The following is a 17271-nucleotide window of genomic DNA, read 5'->3' on the forward strand; positions in this document are numbered from 1 at the left end:
CCCAGCTTGCCCATTATGTCAGGGACAAGCTGAGACAGACAGTCCACGGAGACCAGCTGTCCTCCAGTCATATACTATACAATTCAATGACAGGAGTCCCCACAGACAGATGCAGCACATACTGAAACACATTCATGCCAGGTAAGTGGGCTGCACACAGCTACACACCGAGAGTGCAACACTGTCCAATGACACAACAAATAGTATTTTTTTTCCACCATGTACATGTCGTGAAAACACGGGAGGTACTGAATAGTCAACATTTTTATATATTTATCTTTTATTAGATTAGAAAAATAAGAATTAGTTTCCACAATTACGGTCTGCAAATCCAGTCCCATAGTCACAGCGATCGTCGTGCTTAGCTTGTGAAAGACATGCACTTCAGTGCAGTCGTTGCTTGTAGAGAGCATGCATTCCAGACAGTCAGGTTTTTGGCTCGCAGTTCCTCACACAGTTAAGTAGAGGTGAGTAGTAACAGCTGGAAGAACCTTCTGCCAGCACAGTTTGGGATTTTTACTGATTTTTTTTGAGATCCTTTAAAGAATCTGCAAGTGTGCCTGTGCACAGTCTGCAGGGTCACCTAGTGGCCACTTCCTGGTGACTGTGTGAGCTGATGCCAGGGTGAAGATGAAGTTAATGAGCTCCAATATGTGAGGTGACAACTGCCAGCACAAGCAGCATGAAGTTGTCTGTAAATATTCAACACCAGAAGCAATCGCCCTGTTGCTATTACGAACACGTTTCCATAATGTGTGCATTCAGCGCACACACACACACACACACACACACACACACACACACACACACACACACAGAAACTATGGCCACAGTGTGCTGAACGGCATCTTGACCACAAGACACTGAAATGTTCCTGAACTCACAGGAACTTAAATTCAGAGTTTGCATAATGAATATTCAACTTGACCAGCATGTCCCACTTTGGAGATCTCTGACACCTCGTGGGAGACCTTCAAACAGTGGAGCAGAGTTTCTCTCTAATACATTATGTTTCTGTGTCACATTTGTTTATGATCAACTTGCTGCACGGACGTGGAGGACGTTGCCAGGAGCTACAGTCTACTCCTGCAACAGTTCAGTGGCTACACTGGGGGGGAGTGCAGAGGAGGAGAGAGCAGGAGAGTGGGAGGAGGCGAGTGTCGAGGGTCTGGACTAACAGTAGGAAGTGGGAAAAGCTGAGGAGGGGAGATAGTGTAGGACTCATTATCATCTTGTTAAGGAATAAACATATTGTTAATGCTTATTTTCTGATTATATTGTTTTATGTATTTTAGTAATAAAAGCTTGTAAAGCAAGGCCAGTTTGACTCAGACTAAGTGCTCAGCCAGACTGGAAAACAGGAAGTTAGTGTAGAGCTGTACAAGCATATAAATAAAAACAGGAACTAGTAACATATAAGGAGTTGTTTGTATCGAGGCTGTGTGTGACCAAAATAACACCTATGAGAGACACATTTTTAGCTTCTAATGTTAGAGATTCTGCAACTGGCTTTGGGCTGTGCAGGGCTCTCTCTTCCCGAAGATGATTGAATAAAGAATTATAAATGTTTTGACCACCGAGTCGGGTTTTCTCTGTTCTATCATGGGGATCAAAGAATCGGGTTTAATAATCTATAGCAGCTGAGAGTTTAGCAGGCAAGAGAAAGCTGCTGATGTCCTCCAGCACGCGCACACTTTCATATCTTAGTGAGGACATCTCATTGACATAATGCTTTCCCTAGCTACTCTAACCCTAAGTCCTAACCCTCAGCCTAAACCTAATTGTAACCCTGACACTAAAATCACATTTTGAGCCTTCAAAGTTGGGTGACGGGCGTTTTGTTACCATAAGTGACCGTTGGTCCCCACAAGTAAACTAGCATGCTACTTTTGTCCTCAGAAAGATGTCCAAACATGTGCACATGCACACACATGCCGTCAGCATTCGCTTATTAGCTCCTTTCAAAATGCAGTATTTGTATTTTTTTCCAAGTAATTTTCTCTGTGAGTTTCCTTCTGATGAGCAGGTGTGATATACAGACCTGCCATCGAGGTATCTGAGAGCCATCAGAAGGAGACAGGCTCTCCCTCGTTGTCTCGCTTTGCTGCAGACTGATATCAAGTGTGTTGAAGGACACCATGTGTGCAGCGGCCGGCTGTGCATGTGTCCAGTGTGTGCGTGCGCGCATTTAGGAAAACAGGCCGGGCACACTCACACGGAAAGGGACAGCCTGCCCGTTAATTACGAAAGCTAACAGAGCAGCTGCTGATTCACTCCGGTGTCAGTGAGATTCACAGCAGGACGGAGAAGCTCAGGCGGGACAAGAAGCATTAAGATGGACATGCTGTGACTCACATAAAGTGAAGAGTAATGCTATCAGCTCATGTAGTTCAGGGACTTTAGCTGTTTTAGACGGAGACGCATCAGAAACTTCTCATGCGGTGCAGATAGCTTGAACTTGAAATGTGCCCAATTTCAAGTGTACGCATGAATTTACTGTTTAGAATCTTCTCTGCCAATCGAATAACATCTTGAGACCAAAACACTCAAAGCACTGTTTACAACAAGCCTCATTCACCCAATCATACACACATTCATACAGGTGCTGTTTGTCTTCATCTTTCTTGTACTTAGTCTGATATTTGAATACACATCCACACTCTGACGGATGCATCAGGGTTCAGTATCGTGCTCAACGATGCTTTGACATCCAGACTGGAAAAAGCTGGGAAATCGATCCTTCAACCTTCCGATTGGTACATGACCGTACATCACCCATACATGTTTTCTATCTCAACATAACACCTGCTGTAAAGTTGGTCTGTTTTATACATGCCATGATAACAATGATTTTCCTTACTGCTCTCATACAAAATATGATGGGCTTGTGTGTGTTACTGCTATCAATTCATGCATTTAAAATTGTGTTTAATAAGGTAAGTGAACATCTATATGTAGGAATATTTATTACTATTATTAACAGCTAATTTTCTACTAATAAAATGCAGAAGACTTGGGGTGAAAACTGAGAATGAGTAGTGGAAATGTGTGTGTGTGTGTGTGTGTGTGTGTGTGTGTGTGTGTGTGTGTGTGTGTGTGTGTGTGTGTGTGTGTGTGAGAGAGAGAGAGTGAGAGATACTGTTAGAGAGTCTCGTGAAGCTCGAGGAAACTAAATATGAATGGATGCAAAACATTAAGTGTCCAAACGCTGCAAAGGCTGATAGACGTTTGTGTGTTGTGACTTTTATGTATATATTGTGCTATTCTTAGTTAGTGTATTGTCTGTCTTTGTTAATGTTTGTTTATAATGGAGCACTGTAATGAAAAATTATTTCCCCTAAGGATCAATAAAGTATTCTGATTCTGATTAGACGGGCTTCCCAGAAAGAAAGCTTTGCACAAACCTCAGCGATCGTAAAATGTTTGCAAAAGAGAGAAAAGCGAGAGCAATGCAAGACACCGTAAACATGCCATCTACAACAAAATCATCCTAAAACTCATTCAGTGGATGTGAAGATCGAACCAGTTTATGTACCAGTTGCTAAAGTCAAATATGGAGGTTTTATAGAGAATCACATAAAAGGAGCGTTTAGTTACAATGCCAGAGTACGAATTGGCAAGTGTCTTTAAACCTGGGATAGTACGAGATGATAATAGGAGTACAGATATGAATGTTGAAACAGTCTCACGCTAATTAATGTCTATAAATAGGACAAATCTGTGAATGTGTGGCATAGAAATGCTGAGTGCTCATCAGCACAAGGGCTTCTGCTCATGGAGTACTGCAGGAGCAGAGGGACACGCTGATAACAGTGAGAGTCTCAGATTACGATAAGCCTCATCCTTCCAGCTTCTACGCACCGGCTTTCACCGAGCAGAAGCCGGGGACAGATGAGAAAAGTGTTTCTGAGGACGAGGTGGATTTCCACAAGGAGTGAAGCCGCCCAGGAGAGGGCGCCCCTCGCTCAGTGAAGTATACCAGAGCTGAGCGCATGCACCAGGACACGAAAACACACATACACACAGTGCAGCATCTGTGTTGGAGATATCAGTCTTTTTATGGGCATTACTTCCTCCTCGAAACATTCGCCCTTCTTACTCTGTGCTCTTCTAATCCAAGCCCTACACCGAGTGTTTCCACTCACGCTGCACCTCAGGCGGCCCGACTCAGTACGGACGAACTCGCTGGAGAGCGTCCTCACTCAGTGCCTGTATTCATTTATGCCATCTGTTTAGCATATGCAAACACACTAGCACTACATCGTCCTGTCGCTGGAGAGATGACAAAATACAGTATCGTCTACTGGCACCTTGTGTTGCCATGGAAACAGGATGCCAAGGTAGACATTAATCTGCAAAACCTCTGACTCGCATTTGAGATGGAACCTGTGGCTGAATGATCGGTGAACTTTGGTGGAGGTGCTTCTCAGAAAATCAGAGGTTTGTTGATGTGGCGCCGCCGAGGATTCAGGAGAAGCGCTCTGCACTGTGTCTTCTTTCAGAACGAAGACATTTGCAGAGAAAGGCAATGACTTTTTTTCTGTGTGTGCATTTTGTTTTGTGTTTTTTTATGAAATGGAGTTTTTGGGGGGGAAGTAATACTGTTGTCAAGGTACTGTAGACACACAAACACAGATGCAAACATCATGAAATGAACTCTGTATCCCAGACAAGTGTCTCTGGAACCCTCAGTGGAATGGTTTCAGAGATATCCATATTAATAAGGTTATTATACGGTTATTTTAATGTGTGCTCACTCTGTCAGGACACCTTGTTCTAAGACCAGCGCATAGGTGTGTCCCGGGGGTCCTCCATATTCACGCGGTGATTGCAAGCAACTAACAGCAACTTATTAAGATGTGGACGTTGACTCTTTTTAAAAAAAAAAACATTTCCCTAATATAAAAAGAGGGCTGCCACATGCCTGCAAGCATCACCTATCTGGCATCCTTTGAGCAAGGAGATCCTGTGGATGAGAGTGGAACATTTATGCTCAGAATAAAACTACAACTAGTGGTTCACAGGTTTGTAAACTTCCTTATCTGCTTAAGTGCAGATAATCTTGTCTATATGGACCATCAAACATTAATTTCACGCTGCAACAAATCACTCACAGCGATCAGCTATAATTCAGGCCATCAGCTGAAACTTGTACGTTGCCAGGTCTCTCTTTCCCCAAGGTTGCTGTGCCCTCGCTCTACTCTTAAGCACATGTGTCCCACCCAGTGTTGGTCAAGTTACTTGAAAAAAGTAATCAGTAACTAATTACTGATTACTTCCCCCAAAAAGTAATCCCGTTACTTTACTGATTACTTATTTTCAAAAGTAATTAATTACTTAGTTACTTTTTAAAAACACGATTTACAACCTGAATAGGTGATAAAGTGATAGATCTCTCAGCCCAATTCTACTTTTTCTACATAATCCATCATACAAAATGTAATCAAATGGAAAAGTCTCCTTTTAAAACTTGTTTTATTAGTTTTAATCTTTTAACTTTATGCATCAAGCAAAAATTTAATTATATGCAACATTCTCTGACTGGAAGAAATTTGTTTAATATTTAAACTTATTTTCTGCACATTCCAGCACATAAATTTTATTTTTTTGTGTGTGTGTTTACACTCAGTCTTTCAAATAGATGCAAGTAAAACACAGCAGAAAATAAATAAAGTCAAAGACTCAGCGGTCCTTTTGCTCTATTTTCACCTGTAAAGCAGGAGTGGGGTAGGCGGAGGTTTACCCTGGTGCAGGTGTGCCGCAGCGGTCAGTGGAAGGATACGGCAGTTTCTCTGTGAATTTCCCATTACATAATAAAGTATTCTGATTCTGATTCCGATTACGTGGTAGCGCACTCGGAGCTTGCTTGGAAGTTTAGGGGTTTTTGTTGCTGTAAAAAGAAGTTTTCTTCCCACGCACAACGCACGCTAATGTTTTTGTCACTTTTTATGGAATCAGACTTAAAGTAAGGTCAGTACTTCCACACTTTAAACGCTGCACGCTCATACTCTCTCCCGTACTCGATATATGATCCACTGTTGATCTGCACACAGCTGTTGTCACGAACGTCACACTTGCTTACCTCACTGTCATGAGACATTCTTGCAAAAAAAAAAAAAAAAAAAAAAAAAAAAATCACGGTTTTAGTAACGCAGCGTTCCTACGGGAAAGTAACGGTAATCTAATTACCGTTTTTGCAATAGTAATCCCTTACTTTACTCGTTACTCGAAAAAAGTAATCAGATTACAGTAACGCGTTACTGCCCATCTCTGGTCCCACCTTGAAAAGTCGGGCAGGTAGCTTTCGAGCCATGTGTCAGACAAACAGAAGGTACAAAGTGCATAACAGCAGAGGGAGTTGATGTTAACGTGTCAAAATGTCCACGGCGCTGATAAATTCACATCAGAGTAGCACTAACGAGCTTTTGTTAGTGGGATGCATGTGCATGCAGTCTCGGTGCAGTCGAAGGAAAAAACGCACACAGAGGTAGAAGAAAAGTCATTATTGTGAAAGCTGCGGCCAGGTACCTGAGTATATCTCCCTGCTCTTCAATTTCATCAGCAACCTCTTCACACCTGCAACGATGTGAAGAAGCCCATCACCATCACACGTTCCAACAACTGCTCCCCCAACTTTTCCCTTCCCTCAGGCATGTAGGTAGAGAAAGTTAATCCACACAGAGAACCCCATCAGATCTGACACATGTTAATGTTGCTAGGGGTAGCAGTGAGGTGGGAAAAGAATAATTTTATGTAAGAAGGATAAAGTGAGCAGTTTGTGGCCAAACAGTGAGGTCAGGGCAGGTCAACACTATGTGAGAAACATGGTCAGCGCCGAGATGTAGAGCACGCAGACAAATATGACCCCCCCACTGAGTCGCCATTCCCCGGGATCACAGCCTGCTCATTACTCTCACAGACTGGCTCTCGCTTTCCATCTCAGCACTGTGTGTGAGTGGTGTCATTAGTGGAGAGGGGGACATCTGTTAGGTCCTTACCTGCGTTCCTGTCTGGTAAGATACAGCAATGCTTCTGCAGTATGCCTGGCAACACCTTCCAGGAAACAACAGAAGAAGAGCAGAAGAGATGGAAAAACGTTAATATCACAACAGCTCAAAGCAGATAAACAACTCAGGGCTCAGCGGAAATGCACTGAGCCATGCTGAGACCCACAATTACAGAGAAGCAACAGATACCCATTTCTCACATCATTAGCATCAAAAGGAGCAGTTCCCACCTTTATCTGCAACCTTTCTTCTGCAAACTGTGGGAGGTTCATTTTAAGCTCTGAGTCAACAGTGGAGGTGCAGAAATATTAAGGTAAAGAGTGGCAGTGGGATCGGTGAATCCGACACAAATAGGAGCTCTGCTCCATCGACGTCTGTTCCACAAAGTTTTAGCAGCCATTGCTATACAACAGCCAATTATTAGATTGCTCCAAAGCCTGAGGCTGTTATCTAATCAATAATTTATGCCAACAATCTATTCTGTGAGGATTCACCACAAATTTAATCGATTCAGATTTTATCTGAACTTCGAATGTTTTGCTATCATCTCCCGTCCTCTGTCAGTGACCGTTTTGTTCTTGGGAAACGCTGCTGAATCATTTGTGTGCAGACCTGAAAAATCACTGGGTTTTGTAATGATAACAGCTTTGTTCAGCTGCGACACTGAATATCATTACAGGCATTATTATTGCATGATTTCTATCTGGAAAAAAAGCTCTTGGAATGTAAACAAAACCTGAGATTCGGCGGTGACTCAGCAGGTCCCATCAGTCTCTTTTTGTCTTTGCATCTGACTGACAGGCTGATTGTTACCTGAAATGGCTTTAACAGGCCTCTTCTTTATTTCTTCAGCTCCATTTTTTCCTTGTCATTATGTTAACATCCCTTTACATTTGCGCTCACTCGTTATCTCGGGCTGCTCTGTCTCGCAGAGTTGTTTCACTCTGCTTTGGGACTGAACAAGCCAGATCAGATAAATGTTCTTTTTAATTAAATGGGGGACCATATATAAAGGTACTTGAAGAAAAGCGAGAAAAGCCTGAAAAATAAAAACGAACCCTTCTAGCTCATCTGTAGGAGACATTGAATGAGCTAGCAAGAAGACACTACATCATCCATCCAAGAGCAGGGCAGCAGACATACTCTTATCTTGGAAACTCACTTACTGCTAGCAGAGCAAAGGTAGGCATGTCCTAATTATCTGCATCATTAAAAACACTTAATTTTGGATTTTCATTCAAAAACATTACTTTCTGAAATAACCTGAACATGTATCTCCAAAAATAAACATTTCCAGTCCACCAACACCAAAATTACTGTCATGTTCAGCGATTCTTCACACAAATTATTTAGAAACAGAAAAATGAACAGTTAACATGTGAGAACTGAGGTTTACATACAGTAGGCAGAATAAGTATTGAACACCAATTTTCTAAGGAAATATATTTCTAAAGGTGCTGTTATCATGAAACTGAATGCCAGTAACAACTCGACCAGTCCACACAAGAAAAGAAACCAAACCACAGATAAAAATAAGAAATGGCACAGGGGGAAAGTGCTGAACACAAGAGGAAAGGGACATCATGAATTCTTTGAGCTGTTAGAACACAATCCTGCCACTTAGTGCAAATGACTATAATCTGGTTCAGTCCTTAAAACAGGTGTTTCATTACCAAAAAACATCCCACGATGGGTAAAACCACTGAACTCTCTCAAGACCTTTGCAACTTTATTGGTAAAAAGCATACTGATGGCACCAGTTACTGGTTTCTAAACTACTGAGCACTGCTGGAGCCATAATCTGGAAGTGGAAAGAACATCATTTCCCCTTAAACCAACCACGAGCAGCAACTCCCCGCAAGATTTCAAACAGAGTGAAAAGAATGATCAAGAGAGTCCAGGAGCCGGGGAGCACCTGTGGCTACAGAAAGACCTCAGTCGGCAGGTACAATTATTTCAAAGTAAAAAAAACAAAAGAAGTAACACACTCAGCCACCATGCCTGTACGCACACTCACTACACAAGACTCCACTGCTGAAAGTAAAGCATATGTTTAAAGTTTGCTGAACAACATTTAGACATGCCTGAGAGTTTAGTCTGGTCAGATGAGACCACAACTGAACATTTAGATGCAAAATGTTTGAAGGTGAAAGGGCGCTGAATACCACCCCAAAACACCAGCAGGAAAGCTTGGAGGTGGGAACATCATGGTGAGGGGCTGTTTTCCAGCATACAGCACTGACACGCTGCGTATAATTGAAGGAAGGATGAATGGAAAAATGTACGGAGACTAAAAATCTGCTTCCATCTAACAGGATGATGAAGATGAAACGAGCGTGGATGTTTCAGCGAGACAGTGATCCCAAACACAGCCGAGGAAACTCTGGTTTCAGAAAAATGAAAATAAAGCTGCTGAAATGGCCGAGCCGATCACCTGAACTGACTCCAACTGAGAATCCATGGAGAACTGCAGCAACCTGCAGACTTTGTGGAAGAACGAGCCAAAAATCACAGCTGAGCTGAATGTGTGTGACTCGTTACTCCTTACAGGAGGGGAAGCTGGTATGACCAACAAAGCCTTTTGTGCAAACACATAACTTCATTCATGGACATCTATGGTTTGATTTTTTTCTATGGATGTGGATTAGATGGGTTGTTACAGACATTTTAACGTCAACATCAGCTTTAGAAATATATTTACTTTGAAAATTGGTGAGTTGTTCAGATAGTACTTTACCCGTTGTAGATGATGGATGAGGAATGATTCATCAAAGAACTATGACAGGGCTATAAACACACATGGTAATTAGGGAGATGGGAAACACCAGGGAATGCAGCTGCAACTAATCAGACAATGGAAGCAAATCCAAACCCAACAGACACAAGAGGGACAATGCACAGGAAACACCGGGAGGCTGGGTAAACTGGAAGAATACAATAAACACAACAGTACGTGAAATGACAAAATAACTGAGAACCCAACAAAAAATGGAAGATCTAAAAGACCAGATACAAATAATAATGACGTCAAATAAAGCATAAGAACCTACAGAAGCACTACGAAAAATAACAAGAACTGAATAACCTGGAAACGAAATACTGGCAAACCAGGGATGACCTACAAACTGTGGACTTACAAACTGCTCATGACAGTTATTTTACTGTGTACATGCGACTGTAGTTTGTCCTGCTGAACATATATTCTGCTCAGTCTGAAGTCTCCGTAATTGAGGTTCTGCACGTAAAAGTGGGAAAGAAAGTTCAGATATAAATGGATAGCTCTGCAGAGATTATGACAGAATTATTGGTTTGCATTACCCAAAACAGCTGCATGACGCACAGATTTAACTAATGCTGGGAGCTGGCTGCCTGGCAGAGACTCGCTCTGGAGGAGGGTGGAAAACAAGCTGTCAGGGACACTCTTGGTACTCGCTTCTCATTTACGCTTTAAAAGGATTGGAGTCGGGAAACAAGTCATCGAATTTCACAAACCAAAACGCGTTAGGCATCTATTTGTTTGTCTTTTTAAGCTTGTGTTGAGATGAACGCAAGAGAGGATTTATGTTCTGTGTTTTAGGAAGACAGATTTACACACAGCAGAACAATCCCACGGACACGTGTAACTGGGGCAGCTGCAAAAAACACACGATCGATAATCAAGTTTCGTAAAGCAGACTTGCTTTCTAACGTACAAACATTTGACTAGCCGGTCTGAATTCATGCCAGCGCCAAACATACATTATAAAAATAACCTTAATTAGATAAAAGCCAGGTAATTATAATCACGTGTTACATCAATTATTTCATTTGTTTTACAGCTTGCTTCAGTCAGAGGAAAGACGCTGTCCTCAAGACTAAAGGCCTAATCCTGTGCATGAGTCCTCAGTCCCCACTGAGACATAAAAAGCCTCAATTGGCTCAGTTTTTATAACAACCAGCTCTGTGGAGATGATTTAAGCTCTAAAATCAGTCGATGCTTTCACTTGATCATTTTTTTTCATAAAATCATCTAAAACTCCACGAGATAATCAGGTTATAATAACAGAAAAGAGTGAATTTATAGACAGTAGAAATCCTTCTTACAGAAACACACTGTGCATCTGTTCGTTTTGGGAGGTTTTTCTTTGGTGTGTCTGTTTGTTTTCATGTCTGCATGATGGGAAAAACAGAGCTTCTCTTTAAACCTCAAGCTTGTTGATTTAAATATAGTTTCACGTCTAGGACAAAGCAGACACAGAGCTACGTGCCTCCTCTTACAAAGGCATACTTTACAGTGTTAAAGCACTGATGAGACAGTGGCAGAAGAAGAGAGAAATAACCAAATGCATGCTCATTAACTGAGATGAACAATCAAGTAGACCAACTCAGGTGAGTCACTCACCACCCAGCATCCGTGGAGAAACGTTCTTCTTTGATATCAGCTCTCTGTGAATGACCCCAGGACTTAAAAGTACCGTCATTTATCTGGGAGATTGTTTTGTCTGATGCTGATGGAGCCTACGTCACGAGAACAGAGGATGTGAACTAGCTTTCATAATTGACTAAAAGTATAGTTATGAAATCAGAAAAGTTGACCTAAACAAGTCTTAATCTAGCCTGTGACCTGGATGACTCAGAACCTGCACAGACAAAAACAAGTCTGAGCTTTACTGCTGAACTTCTACTTTTCTCCTCCACACTGGGAGCCGTGTACCCTACAACCTGTCAGCTCACAGCGGCTGAACCGGGCTGGTGTACGTGCCTCCAAACAGGTCAGGCTCCAGTGCACCACTGTCATTTCATTCTTCTGCTCGTGATCTGAGGCTGACCATGTCAAAGAGCACTGAACTACTCTTAACCTAATGCTGCAAGACTCACTACCTTTAGTACAGACAGTTATCACAAGTGGCAGTATATAACAAAAAATCTTGCCGCCTGCTGCTGAGGGACAGAGTGCAACCCATGGCGAGCTAATGGAGATCTGAGCAGATAGACGGGAAGCAGACTCACTCCAGCCCATTTCAAAGCGCTGCCTGAACACTGTCTGCTCGCTTTCCATCTGGTTAAATGCAGCGGTGCACAGGCTGAGCAGATGATAAGGTCTGCACCTCCCAGCAGTGGCTTTTAGGACACACACAAACATGCAGCATATTTAAGACTCCTTCCAGTGTAATGAAGTCCAAGTAAACAACACAAAGTCAGGTCACAGAGCTGAATCAACAGCAGTTTCAGCAGAAACGATTCCTTTTATAGCAATAGTTTTATTAGAGGAGAGTGCGGCTGTTTGAACAAAGTATGAAAGTAGCTTCATTCTGCTGATGTTTTTTATCACTGGTGGTAGGATACATCAGATTTCATTATACATAAATAAAACATAATTGTCCCCTTGTTGAGCTAGTAATAATTCTTATTATATTATAATAATATATCTATTTATTACTACTACTATTATTATTATCTATTTGTTGTTATTATATGTTTAAGACAGGATTTACCACGGTTCAGAATATCTCTGCTTGTTTGCCCACAAACTCGTCCTACACCATCAGGAGCTGAGCTACCAAACTGGGCACACAGGTGCATCATCTGCCTCTGACGGTTCTTATCTATAGCAGACATTATTACATCATCATTATGCCTAACAGCCACCTCCCTCTTCAGCTGCTCCCTTAAGGGGTCGCCACAGTGGATCACCTGCTTCCATCTCACACTATCTCTGGCACACCAACACTCTGCATGTCCTCCATCAACACATCCATGAATCTTCTCCGAGGACTTCCTCTTCTCCACCTGTCTTGCAGCTCCATGTTTAATATCTCCACCAACCCTCCTCTGCATGTGTCCAACAATCACCTTCCAACAAGCTAAAATGACCTTTGAATTAAGCATGACATCATCATGTTGCCTAGCAACCACCTAACAAATGGCCATGTCCACGTTATGTTAATTCATGTATTCAGCAGGTTACTTAGTCACTTCTATCCACACAAGCCTGATATGGTATAAACTGTAAATATTATAGTTAAAAGCTCCCTGTGATCACATCAGTAGATATCACATGAATCATATCATACACTCAGATATTTCAGCTAAATTAACAATAAAGCACTGTTACAGCAAAGCGACCTTCACTTTGCTTCTTCAGGGTGAAGTTAGTGGCACCAGAGAGGAAAACATGTAAATGAAAAGTAAAAGGCGGGGCCAGAAAAACAGGCACCAACTGCAGGGATGTGTTTGCAGGGTCAGATGAAGGACAAAGCTTTATATAGATATATAAAACAGGCTTTGATACTTTTACGTGAAATGTAAATAAGTCGGTATACAAGAGCAGATGTATGGCAAAGACTTCTGATGGAAAAGCACAGAGTCAGCCTGTGCGTGTCAGAAAGCCCGACAGAAAGACGCCATCCGAAATATCATAAAACTAGTCTGACAAAAAAAGATTATAGCTTTGCTTCTGCTTACTTTAAATCCAGCTTAACTTACATGAGATGTTTCTTTTACTTTACACTATAAATTTCACTGTAAACATCAGACTAAACTTTTCTTAGCATTAAGTTATCATTTAAGCACCGAGCACCTGGAGAACAACTCTCCAGAGGTGAAAACAACACGATGCACAGTAATCACGGCATGAATTGTCAGGTGTTGCTGTGTGCAGGCAGGAATAGGACCCAAGGTGCAGACACTCGGAGGGAGAACTTGAACTCAAAACAGCTTTAATGCTAAACTAAAAAGTAACATAACTGGAAATATCAAAATAAACTTACACCAGAAGACTGACAGAACACACAGCTAGATAAACGGTAGATCACAACACAGACACAGAGAAACACAGGGCTTAAATACACAGAGGGAGCAAGCAGGGAATGGGTAACAGGAGGGAAACACAGCTGGGGCAAATCAGGCCTAACGAGACAAGGGGAAGCAAAACCAGATACATTAACATTAGACATGGACCTTCAAAATAAAACAGGAAACATAACACAGACTGAACTAAAGACACAGAGGCTGTATCCCAATTCAGGGTCTGCTGCCTTAAAGTACGCATTTCAAGGCCGATTACGTCGCAGCGGCGCGCCGAAGGCTGTCCCAATTCAAAGGCTGCTCGAAATGCGGCCCTGAAATGCGTCCTTCATTTCCCTGAATTTTAAGGCTGTGGCAGTGTAGACTTCGTAGCCCAACATATCCCAGAATGCATAGCGCGGCGATGGGTGTGGATAAATTTGCTGAAAAAAAACGGCGGATGAGGGGCGGCCGAAGAGTAAACTTTAAGTAAGTACTGAATATTATGTCACTTATTTATGTGCAAATGTGTAATAACGAAGACCATTAAAACATTACTGTTGGCCACATGTCGGCAAAATTATGTGACATTAGTGACGTTTGTACGAACTTGGTTTTAAAGCCTTTACTTTAAAATATACGCCGTTCAATAGCTGAGCTTAATCTTACAGAGAATGATCAAAGATCATGTAGAAACAAACAAACAAATGAACAAAAGATTTTCTCCTTCATTTCTGTCAAACAAAGCTGTATGACACGTTTCCAGCTGTTAGTATCATGGTTGCTAGGCAACCTGGGCAGCGCAACGGAGACTAGACCGTCCCATTTCACAAGCCTCGCACTTCCGGCCTTAGCGGTCTTTGAGTACGCGGCCCTTGAGGATCGTTGAGCCTGCGTACTTTAAGGCTGCAGACCCTGAATTGGGATACAGCCAGACTCACATGCAGGCACTTCAACAGAGGGAACAAAGACATGGGACCAGGGCAGACAGACACTGACTGGACACGGGGATATAGCAACTAAGGATAACACAGAGACATAAGGCAAGGCAAGTTTATTTGTATAGCACAATTCAACAACAAGGTGATTCAAAGTGCTTTACAGAGACATTAGAAACAAGAACAAATAAAAAGCATGATTTAAAATTGATTAAAACAAGCAAATAAACTAACTAACTAATACCATTCAGAGCTTTATAGGCCAGCATCAGAACTTTAAAGTCTATCCTCTGACGGACAGGCAGCCAGTGTAAGGACCTCAGAGCTGGACTGATGTGGTCCACTTTTTTGGTCTTAGTGAGGACTCGAGCAGCAGAGTTCTGAATGAGCTGTAGTTGTCTGACTGATTTTTTAGGTAGACCTGTAAAGATGCTGTTACAGTAATCAAGCCTACTAAAGATGAATGCATGGACTAGTTTTTCCAGGTCCTGTTGAGACATCAGATCTTTTATCCTTGATATATTCTTGAGGTGATAGTAAGCTGACTTTGTTATTGTCTTAATGTGTTTTTCTAAGTTTAGGTCTGCATCCATCACTACACCCAAATTTCTCGCCTGGTTTGTGGTTTTTAGATGTATAGATTGAAGTTCTCTGGTGACCTGTAATCGTTTTTCTTTGGCGCCAAAGACTATTACCTCAGTTTTGTTTTTGTTTAGCTGGAGAAAATTGTGGCACAACCAGTCATTGATTTCCTCAATGCATTTACCAAGAGCCTGTACAGGGCCTCGGTCTCCTGGTGACATTGTGATATATATTTGTGTGTCATCTGCATAGCTGTGATAGTTTATTTTGTTGTTGTTTATAATCTGTGCCAGTGGGAGCATGTAGATGTTAAACAGAAGGGGTCCCAAGATGGAACCATAAGACATAACTCTAACGAAGAAACCAAAGAATAGAAATGATAAATAATACAATAAACTCAAAACCCTGGGTCAACGACCCAGGCATCCTAACATGAATAGCCTACAGCATCCACTGCTCCTCTGTCTCGCTCTGTCTGCAGACCTGCGTTTGGAGTATTTGCAGCAAAGCAACTTAAAAAGAAAATCTGAGCAGCCCGGGTTTAGAAACATATCCTAACAGCTTCACCACACGAAACTTTTTCTGGCTCTTAATCAAAATCCTTAAACTTTGTCCCAGTTAAAACTCGCTCTGCCTTGATTGTCCTTCATTAAGGTCGGGTGCTTTTTTTGCAGCTGATATATTCAAGTTCACTGCTCGGTGAAAAAAGGCCCGATAAAGATTTGGTTGTAAAGAGCTTTGGCCAGCTGTAATGGTTCCACACTCCACAGGCGAGACCAGTTGAAATGGGATGGTGTGATGCTCTTGCATTACTGTGAGATTTTATATTATGACAGAGTGTTAACACAAGAGGTCTTTGAGGACATATTTATAATTCCATTTAGAGCATGAGATGATTTACCTTTGTCTCTAGTCAAAGAGTTTCAAAGGCGCACAGCTGACAAGAGACACAGCCGCTCGACTCTCTGCTCGGCAAACTCTCAAAGGACAACCTTTAGAAATCGTCATCAGTGCTGATATCAAACTATTTCTATTTACCGCTAGAGAGAAAAGGTCACTCAGGACACCGGCTCGCCATGCCTGAGGGCTACGCATCGGTACAGTAGCACTGGGAGAGTTCAGGGACCCCCGTCTGTACGCGTTATCCCACCACAGCACAAAGGTGATTAAATGACTGCGGCTGCTTTGCAGGTATGCACAGATATCCCCAGACACAAAGGACTCACACACACAAACACACACACACTTGGATCTCATGCCTCATGTTTTATATTCATAAAGCAGCGTCTCATCCATCCCCTGCACTCACTCTGCATCCCTCTACTCAAGCCAAAACTATTACAGGTTCATTCACAAAATGATCTGAGGTATAAAAACTGAGGCAAACACATGGAAAGAAGTTGGATTTGTGTGCACGGGCTGGTAAGAGAAAGTCTTAAAGTGAGAGAAAATGCTGGGACATGCAGGGGGAAGCGGAAACACATCCGTCACAGAGAGCGGATGAATAAGAAAAGAACCTCCTGAATGTTTCAACGTTTACTTTCAGTCACACTGGTCTACATTCATCGCTGCTCTTCTGCCTCTGCGTTCACCAAAATGACATCACTGCATGCAGAAATGCAACGTCTGAAGTTTGTGCTGCATCTTCAAATAGATTATGAGAGCCTTATCGTGTCACTGCCAAGGAGCCAAAGTCCACACGAGCCACTCTTTTGTGTGGGCGCAGAAGCGGGTGCACGCTTGTGCATGCAAGAAAAACAAGAAAAAGCGACCTTCAATTTTCAAAGTGCTTCTGGGAGGAAAACAGTATCAGTTTCCAATTACTTTTTTAAAAAATGCAGGCAGTGGATTTTAATTAGGCACCCTCCTTTTTAAGTGAAGAAATTGCCTGTTAGGATGAGTAAAGATTTCTCAGTGAATCATCGAGCTCTCATTGAAGGGCTGAATTGTCGCCGGGGAAAGCAGAGGTGGCGGTGTGA

The sequence above is a fragment of the Diplotaxodon limnothrissa genome, linkage group LG19 (assembly GCF_057381915.1).
Source record: "Diplotaxodon limnothrissa isolate DT_005_m linkage group LG19, D_limnothrissa_male_GT1.1, whole genome shotgun sequence".
Taxonomy (NCBI): Eukaryota; Metazoa; Chordata; class Actinopteri; order Cichliformes; family Cichlidae; genus Diplotaxodon; species Diplotaxodon limnothrissa.